This window comes from Fundulus heteroclitus, chromosome 23 (assembly GCF_011125445.2).
Source record: "Fundulus heteroclitus isolate FHET01 chromosome 23, MU-UCD_Fhet_4.1, whole genome shotgun sequence".
In the NCBI taxonomy this organism is placed as follows: domain Eukaryota; kingdom Metazoa; phylum Chordata; class Actinopteri; order Cyprinodontiformes; family Fundulidae; genus Fundulus; species Fundulus heteroclitus.
In genome coordinates this window covers 104,387-114,874 of record NC_046383.1, presented here as the reverse complement: position 1 = coordinate 114,874, position 10,488 = coordinate 104,387, and positions in this window count along the sequence as shown.

The following is a 10,488-nucleotide window of genomic DNA, read 5'->3' as shown; positions in this document are numbered from 1 at the left end:
GCCTCAGCACGTCCCGTGACTCCGCCCGCCCGACGGATCAAGCAGGTGCAAACGCAGGCTATTCTATACGGTGGCATTTGAATATTAATGATTTCTATCTTCTGACCGTAATAAATAAATAAATAAATAAATATAATAAAAAAAAAAAAACACAATGAAAAATTTTTTCAAATTAATGACAGCGAAGTAGGTCTAAATTAAATCGTTAATTAGACGTAACAGAAAAGTTCGGCCCTAATTGTCCGAGGTTTTGTGAAGGAATCATGAGGAAGGGAGTAAAGCGCTGAAGGTTGACCGGAAAAACTCAAGTACACCAACAGGGTCAGCTTTATACAGACTGTTTGTGCCTCTAGAAAGGCTTGCAAACGTTTGGCCAGACGAGCCACAAATAACCTTGAGGTGGAACAGCAAAATCAAAAGCTATGACGGGATTTCAGGAATTGAATTAATTAATATTTTCTATTGGCTTAATATAGAAAATTGGTCTGATTCTAAAGAAGAGGAAAAAAAAAAAAACGTTGCTCACCTTTTCAAGTTTTTTTTAACAGCTCGTGTGTGTCTAAGTACCCATACCAAAACCCAGCTGACTTGACATGTTAGAACATACTTTTTAACCCCTTGAGGATTTAGCATCCAATAAAAAAAAAAAAAAAAAAAAACTTTCTTCATTTTAGACCTACTTTTTTAGATCTTGGAAGGTTTTGAGGGAGAGACCAGGAACAAGTGACTGACAGACATTCAATCGGTGGCACTAACAGGAGCAGATAAACAACACATCTTAATATGTGTAGCAGATATGTTAGGCCAAATAAACCCGAAATTTCAACCCGACACAGTGTTTGCGTTTAAAAAGTTTATTCATAAAAAAATAAAACCCTGGTGCAGACCAAGTGACAGATCCGTTGAGGCTTGGCAAGGTTCATGGTCGATAACAGTGCAGGTCGTGACCAGAAAACAGAAGCTAAGGAGGAGTCCGGCAAGGGTGAGGCGAGACGAGGAAATCCAGAGGCGAGAACTGATCCAAAACGAAGCAAGGCAGGCAAGGATTGTTGGACTACTCACCTCAATGGCTTACAACAATCTGGCTACAGGAAGCTGTGAGAAGCCAGTAGATAATGGCAGATGAACAGGGTTGGTTTAATTGAGCTGCTGGCAGAGGATCACAGGTGCATGGATAAATTAACTAATTGACACGGAGCGGGAGTGTGACAGACAGCCGAGGCAAGAACATGGAGGTATATAAACAAATGTCACCATTAATTGTGTCTAGTCCTTTCATCTCTTAAATTCACACAAAGAAAATATCTTGCACGTGAAACAGTTTGTTCAAGGTTTTACTCGTCAGCTCATAACATAAAAGGGAGGCCTGGACAATAAACACTGTTAGTGCACTGACAAGACGGAAAGAGAAGCAACTGCAGCCATCCATAAATCTGGGGAGGGTTATAAAGCCATTAAGCTATTATTCCAAACTGAAAATGTTTATTAAAAAGTGGGAAAACTTTTAGGACAGATGCCAATCCTCCCAGGAAAGGGTGAGCTCCTACTTTGTCTCCAGACTACCTGAGTAGCCTACTTAAAAACAATTTTGCAACCAATGACTATAATGTTACACAAAGATGTGTGAAACTGATCGGGTTGGGAAAAAAATAACTTTTTCACCTTTTTACTTTTACTATCACCAAAGTAATAATCGATGCAGCTTTAATGGGTTAGTTTTGCTTTTTTTTTTTTTACAGAAAATTTTACAATGACCTGTTATTCATTTAAATGGGTAAGCGGGCGGGTGGGTAGGTTGATTTGTTAAAGGCAAAATGTTTATGATGTATTGCAGCTGCGTTTTTCCCCTTTTTGAGTAGTTTTTGCTCAAAGTTTGTGTTGCAGCTGTGTTACGTAGCAGTGGGCTAACTGCATGGACATTTGCCCTAAGTAAAAAAAAAAGAAAAATAGAAGCAAATCCACAGACATTTCTTTATTAAATACTGCACTGTTTTTGTAATAAATTAGTTTTATTTTGGTGGCCTATCATACAAGGCAGGCTTTTCCATCTGGTGGGAGGTGCGGCACGGTTGCATTAGCAAAAGTCTGTTTCCTTCCACAAGCATCTTCTCCAGTGTGCTGGCTCAGCTGGTGGCACACAGTAACTGACGGAGAGGAGCACCTAATGCATCCCATGATGGGTTTCTCTCCTTGTACCTGCATGAGCGTCCTAATCATGCAAGTGGTGCAGGATAATCAGTGACGACCCTCACCCTATGTCTCCCGGCTGGCCTGGGAACGCCTTGGGATTCCTCCTGAGGAGCTGGCCCAAGTGGCTGGGGAGAGGGACGTCTGGGCCTCCCTACTGAAGCTGCTGCCCCCGCGACCCGACCCCGGATAAGCGGAAGACAACGGACGGACGAACGGACGGACGGACGGACCCTCACCCTCTGCCAAAAGTGAACAGTGACCTTTCAACGGCCACTGTAGGACCTGGATAGACGTTCCCTGGCCAGCGTGGTCACATCGGATTCAAGCACCAAGAAATTGATTTGATCAAGATGTCGCTGTGGAGTTTCTGAACTTTAACTGAACTTTGCTCAATCATGACCGATTGTGAGTCGTTATTTTATTACGTGTAAATGCCGGCTTCCTATACAAAGGGCCCTGGTTTCATTTCTATTCACACCACTACTCCCAAAGTACCCAGTAGTAGTCCAGTAGCCCATAATTAACCCTTTAATAGTGACATTTTAAGGCATAGTTGGTTTGTGCTCGCCTCTCTACCTGTATGGCCTGATTTGTGTTGCATGGCAAACGGCTGTCATGTCAATTGGACCACTGTTCTCTCCAGTATCTCCAGAGGTACCATGGGTTTCTGCTTGCTTGACCTGGCATTTTAGGTGGCTTGGTAGGGCAGCTGTTGGGCTGTACTCCTCCATTTGTTGGATGATGGATTAAAGAGTGCTCTAAGACACTCTAAGCTTGGCATGTTGCTTTATAATTTAATTACAACTTTACCCATAACCAGGGGAGCATACACTAAGTTTACAAAGAGATGGTAAAATGGTGGCTCCAAATATACTTGGGCATATATTCAATTCAATTTTATTTATGTGGCGCCAATTCACAACACACGTCGTCTAAAGGCACTTTACAGAGTCAAATTCAATCAAATCATACAGATTGGTAAAAAAAAAAGTTTCCTATCTAAGGAAACCCAACAGATTGCATCAAGTCTTGACAAGCAGCATTCATTCCTCATGAGAGAACGGAGAGCCACAGGGACAGTGATTTGCATTATCGATGGCTTTGCAGCAATCCCTCACACTGAGCATGCATGAAGCGACAGTGGAGAGGAAAACTCCCCTTTAACAGGGAAGAAAACCTCCAGCAAAACCAGGCTCGGTATGAACGGTCATCTGCTTCGACCTACTTGGGGTTAGAAAAGACAGAGCAGAGACACAAAAAAGCAGAGTAACACACATTGACCCAGGAATCCTTTCTATATAATATGGTAATAATGGATGATCTGTGTCCCCTGGATGATGTCACAGGTAACAGAACGCCAGACCAGGTGTACCTACTATGAAGGAAAAAAAATGACAGAGAACAAAAAGTTAAAAGTTGAAATAACAACTGACAGTGAGACAGTGAGAGTGTGCATTTGCAGAGACCAAAAAAAAAAAAAAGACATGAATACATTTTGCGCGTTTGTGACACGTTTATTTATTCTGGGGGAAAAACTACACACATGTTAATTATATATTCATTAGGGTGACTTTCAGAATGCAATAGGATGCACTGAATTTTATTTAGGATTATGAGAGCAAAGTAGGCTGACTATAAATACACATTAGACATTCTCTTCATAAAAATAAATCATTTATTTAGAATTATTTTCTTTCCAATTCAAAATGTCTGCAATTTTGGTTGGTTTGTGACATAAAATCTTATACAAGTACAAGTACAATAGAAATTGCAGCTGAGATATAAAAATGTGAAAGATTTGACGGTATATACCTTTGCAAGATGCTGTACATATCCTGCTAACACCTCTAAGCTTTCAGGCGAACTGGGTTAAAATATAACACAGTTTCTCACAGATTTATAATACAAATGTTCCAGTGAAAGTCTAACTAATTAGGAAGCAGGAAAGAGAAGGAACTCACACCGAATATTAATCCTTAAAATACTTATAGTGGTATTAATAAAAAAAGGAATTTTACTAACCAAACTGGGAAAAAAACACTTTTGTTTCAGAATTGTGGATTTATTTTGTTATTAAAAGGACAACTTTCCGAATATTTTCCACATCATTAGTTTTTTTTTTTTTTTTTAAAAAGCCCTTCAGGAGCTTGAAAATGGTCTGTAAGAAAAGCAGTCTCTGTGTGATCATATCCTGTCGAGTGTTTTTCCACACTTGGACCCTTTGCTCTGTTGTTCACTGAAGTTTGCAACACACTCGTTGTGCTTGTCGACCTCCAATCAGCTGAGAGCCGCAATTACCACCAATCATCTCAGTGTGTGTTGGATCAGAGGGGCTCAGCAGCTCCGTTCTGTTAAGTATTTATCCAAACAAATTAACTCAGCTGCTCGTTATGAAAACCCCCCTCTTCAACCAAAACCGCTTAATTACAACAAATTAAAGCCATTAACATCAGAGCGGGTCACTGCAGCCAGAAATCTTCCCCGTATATGTCTGCGTAAACCCTCACCTGAAAGAATACTGGGAACTTTTTGTATAAAGACAGAAAACAGGGCATAACTCAGGGTGCAGAAACATGTAAAGAACACCCAAATTTAGGCAGTTTTAGGGGGAATAAAAACCATTGCCAGGGGAAAAGAAATAATTCTTAAAACCTTTTAAACACCAGCTCTTTGAAAATAGTTTAAAACACAAAGCACTTGGTTTTGTTAGACAAACACTTCTCTTTGCTATAGACATCAGTATGGTTTTTAAAAATAGCATGCTTGTTTTGCTTCCTAAAAATGGCTGTGATTTTGGATCCGATGTAACAGATTGGCACAGAATAAATGGCTGTAGATACCATGGGAGGATGATTCTGAGAGAACATTTTCTGTTTTATTTGCTGAGCCATTTTTTTTGCCACATTTACAGCTGCAAGTCTTTGTCTTGATTCAAAGGATCTCAACTGTGTTTGTCAGTTTTTGAGAACGTTTAAACATCTGATGGGTTTAATTTGACCAAATAACCATTAAATAAATGGTTTAAAGTTGCTTTCCTTGCTGGTGCATTTAAAAAGCTTTTCGTATATGAGGCTTCCCAACAGTGTTGAGCCAATTCATCCTACAAAACTAGTTCTTAGCTTAGTTCACCTAGATTAACCACACTGGATTCACGTTCATAGTTCACCACCAAGATATTCTTAATTAACTCTTGTTCATTTATCCTATTTTGTCTAAAATATGATTTAAAAACATACCTAGGTCATTGATTTATTCATAAATTAACATAGGTTTATGTTAATTTGTAACAGCCATTTCTTCTCTCCTGTTTCGTTGCTCACATAAACTGTATTTTATAGTGGATACATTTCTAAACCTGCTGCTTTCATTCATATATTCATATCAATTTAATATATTTTAATAATTTCATCAACAGAAATATAAAAATCTTACAGAAAAGCACTCCATTTAGACCACTTTTGTTAGTGTGGTAACCCTTTTATTACCATCAAGTCATTGTAGATACGATTTGCCAGGGTTTTTCCTCACTCTCCCTTGAAGCTGTTATTGCATAGTTGAAAACCCACAGACTACCGAATGAACTGACACAAAGCTGAAGTTGCCTTGTAAAAACCAATTTCACATTTAACATTCTACAATTGTAAAATCAAAAATAAATTCAGGTTGCCTATATTTAAGTTTTAGCCCACAATAGAATATTGATCCCCATAATCTGAAGGAATCTTCTGTTAGATATTCTATGAGATTACAGATGCTGAAGCTGCTGAAAGCAGTTACTGGGAAATAACAAATTCACTAACACTGAGAATGTCACAGATGTGGCATACACAAACAAATGCACAGTTATTTAGGGGCCCTATGTACATGTGGATAAACCTTAGAATCTATGCTATTTCACAGCCTAACAGTGAGACGTCTCCTACAGACATGTGAGGGGAGGACAGCTCCTACAGGGCCGTGTCCTTGCTGATCTATATTTAATCTGATGTAACCAACATACTGGGCTCTCTCTTCCTTATTTTACCTTTTCCTGCATTGTGATCAACACGAGAGCCCAGTACTGAGCTCTACCATCTATCTGGATATTTTAGAATAAATGCGTTAAAGTATAGCTTCTGCCTCAAGAGTAATTTCTTACTAAAGAAGTCATAAAAAAAAAGACAGCTTCTCCAGGGTAAAGTACTGGGAGGACCGCCGACAGGCAGTGGCAATCTTTACAACTGGTGTTTCCGCCTGGTTCTGTCGTGTAAATGAACACATCTCTGTTTTGGTCAGAGAGGGGGCTTCCAAATCCTCTCTGCATGTGGTTGCTTCATCTTCCATCCATAAACAACATCAAAAGTACTTGGACAGCAAAAACCCCCAGCAGTGTAACCCGATAGTTTTGCAGGTTGGAGTTTGGGGCAACAGTTAACATCTTCACATATAAAGTGAAGCTGAAATAACATAGTCAACTTTAAAATAAGGGCATGGGCCTAAATTAGCAATGTAGGTACTCGCAGAGCTGCACTGTGGGCACACAAACACTCAACAGAAACTGGGTCGCCCATCGCGTGCCTTGAGGAGAAATACTGCAATTCACCAAAGCATACAGCATAAATCTTTCGATCACTCCTAAACAGAGTCTCCCCTTGATGTTCCACACTTAAAGATCTGCATCTATCAGTTCAAAGTTTTTAAAAATTTTTAGCATTAAAAAAGCAGTTTAAGGAGAAAATATATTTTCAGATAGAACCAGGCTGGTTTGGAAACTTTTGTCCTTAATATATGAAATCATAATTTTGAAAACTTAAATTTGCATTTACTCACATTAACTTTAACATACAAGTTTGTGTGATGATCTGAAAGCATTTAAGTAAAAAAAAAATAATGGCCACAAACAGAAGAATACTACATATACCTATGGTATAAATACTTTGTAATTCTCTGTATTTATTTCCAAACATATGTTTGGAAAGAAGTACCAGGTGTTAAAACTGCTAGTAAAGTCTGTGCAGATTACTGATTAGGATATAACGTCTTCAAAACAAATAAAATGGGAACTGTATTGCTTCAAGCTTACAGAAAAAGAGAAAGCTGCTGAATGTAATGTTAAAAGAACCTCTTCAAAGTCAGTGTTTGGTTTTTTAAAGTTGTCGCTCTGGATCAAATGTTCAAACTAAAGTTGATTAAACAAGATTGAAAGCATGATCTAAACTCAATTGGTTGAAAACATGTAATTACTAATAAAAATGTTTCTTTTTTGCCAATTGTATCCAGTATGTTTGTGTAACAGTTTTGATGATGCCAGCAGGGATTAAGTGAGGCAGGCACAAAGAGGATCCTCTTGATACGCATGATTGCCTCCAAATCTTCTGTGAATCTGGAAATAAAAGTATCTGCAAAAGGATAGAAAAGGAAAAATAACCTTTCAAAGTTGCAGCTGAGTGTCTATTAAGTATCGTTTTATGGGTGTGAACAGCTCTACCATGCAAGACAAAAAGTAGCGTGCAGCTCAGTCTGTATGAAAACGTCGTAAAAAAAGCAAGAGAACACCCATAAAAGTCAATGATTCATGACTTTTGATTATAAACCTGTGTTTATTGACTGCTGCACCTCACTAACTGTGAGTGGAGACCTGATGGATGGGTTAATGTTCCTCCCCCTGAGCTGCACGGAGGAATAAATGTCAAATTATCACAAAATGCGATGACTCGTACTGCATGCCGTAAACTGAAACCTTTCCAATTTTTGCTGAAAAAAAAAAACAACAACCTTCCAATGAGCTGACAACTGAAACATCCTGACGATTTGTTGCTGTGACAACAGAGCCGATGGGTGTGGCTCGTGTCACCTGTGATGGGTTAATGATGGGTTTTCAGTGCCGAGCTGGGTTTATAGACTGGAAGAGCTGGTCAGGCTGGAGGAGGCACTGGCCCCCAGATCGGCTTCAGGCCTCGGTGGAGGAAGGAGAACAGCGGGAAGAAGAGCTGGTCCTGAATCAGAGCCCGCAGGCCACCTCACCTTCAAGGATCCGCCACCTGGACTGGCTGTTGTGATTGGCTGAGAGGAGCTCAAAGGGAGAGTGATTGGCTGCCTCCAGCAGCGCAGCTTGGCCTGCAAAATATGAATCACTAAGCTCTAATTAAGAGTAATAACTACTGAGTAACAAGAGAGGTCTACTATGAGTGTTCAGAACAATGATTGGGATGATTACAGGTAATCACAGAGTAAATAAAGTTTTTTTTTCTCTGAAGTTAAAGCTCTGCTGCAGACTGAGCACTCTGTGATTTCATTCACTGCTTAATTTCTGAGGTGCTTATTAACTGACAAACAACTTACAGCTTTAAGTGGTGATAAATGCACAATTTCATAGTTACACACTACAAGCCCAAACTGAAGCACACTAAAAGAGTCTATTTGGCTTTAACACGCCTGGTTAAACATGGACACGCACACACGCTGAGTTCTCATAGGTAACAAAGAAGTTGTCAAGAAGTTAGTTTCTGGGATTGATTGCTTCACTTACTGTTGGGAACTTTTATCTTGTTTGTACAGTCATGCCATGTAAAAACAAAGTCAGCCCTCTTTTACTAAAAGGGTTTTATGTATCATGACAAAATCATTTGTTTTTATTAGATGCTTATATGGGTTCAGTCTCGATTTCACACTATCATGAACATATAAGCAAAGATTGAGCAATCGTTGTGTGTGGAAACAATGAGTAATAATTAAACCCAGTGATTCAACATTTTGTGTAACCACCTCTAGCAGTGGTAACTGTCTTTTGTCATTATGGAGGAATTTTGTCCCCTCATTTTTCCAGCATTAATTCTATGCATTGAGGTTTGCAGGCATTTGTTTATGCGCAGCTCTCTGAAGGCACATAAAATGTTTCAGTCAGACTGAGGCCTGGACTTTGACTAGTTCTTTACAACATGTTAGCTATTTTCATTTTTTCATAAATACTGTTGTTAATTTGCTGCTGTGTTTGGCATCATTGTCTAATGATCCTGTTTGGGCCAAACTTTAGCTGTGGGACTTTTCACATTTTACATTTGACTTCAGAATACTTATAATAAATTGACATTCATGATCACTTCAGAGCCAATTCTTACACGCAACCATCCACCCTGATAATGATGTAATTATTCATGTTATGTGATGACAACTGGATGATATTTCTTGATTAGAGCTGTGACTGTTATTGATAGGAAGCTAAGATTATTACAAAATCAATGTTTTGGAATTATCACACTGTTTAAGGAAAGAACAACTGACTCATCAGCCTCAGACAAATGACTCTTTTCAGGACAGTTGGACTCAACCTGGCATTCAGGTAAGCAGGGTACACCGTCACAAAAATATCAGCTATTAAAACGTTTGGTACACAAACAGTTGCCCGCAGCGCCGCTCAGACGGGAACGTCAGCTTTCAGCTGGTATTGAGCGACCACCATCACATGACCCGCCTCCATCTGTCTGCAGCCAGCACCTGCCCGTCAAACCGCTGAGTCGGACGCTTTCAGGCGCCGTGTCTGGCTGGAAGCGAACACTAAAAACAAAAATCTGTTACCATCCACAAATGCAGGAGTTAGAACTGAACGGATGATTGATGTCTAATAATCGTCATCGCAGTTAATAACATCCAGACTGGAAAGTAAACAGATTTATTTAACATCCTACTTCCTTAAACTACAACTTGATTAGAGGAGGAAATCTGCTATTTAAACAGATTCAGGCGATATCGTCCTAAACCTAACAAAAAAAGGTATGTCTATATACATTTACTTCAAGGCTCCATTCTCAAGCCAACTTATTTCAATATCAACCAATGCTGAAGACAAACAGACAATCTTACAGCCGCCATTTTATTTTTGTAAAATTAGTGAGTGTAAAGGGACAGAATTTATTTATACTTAATTCAGAGAAGTCAATTTGGTTCCAGAAATGCTGACAAGGTTAGAAATCTGCATTCAGCGAGGCTCAATGTGTCACAAGACTCCAGATGAGTGTGAAAACCTGAGGTCTAGTTGTGGACTACAATCAATCTTAACAAACACACACATGCTATTACTAAATCAACCATTTACCATTTTAAAATACATTATTAGAATGAAGGATGTCCTTTCGAAACAGGACATTGACAAACTGGTGCGTGCTTTTATTATTAGTCAGTTAGATTATCATTATGAAATCTCTACAGATGTCAGTAGAAAAAGAGAGATGTATGTTATCCACAATGCCAAAGCCAGGGTTCTGACTAACACCATGATGACGGGTTATACACCAGCTTTTTATAAAGGGTTGATTAAGATTT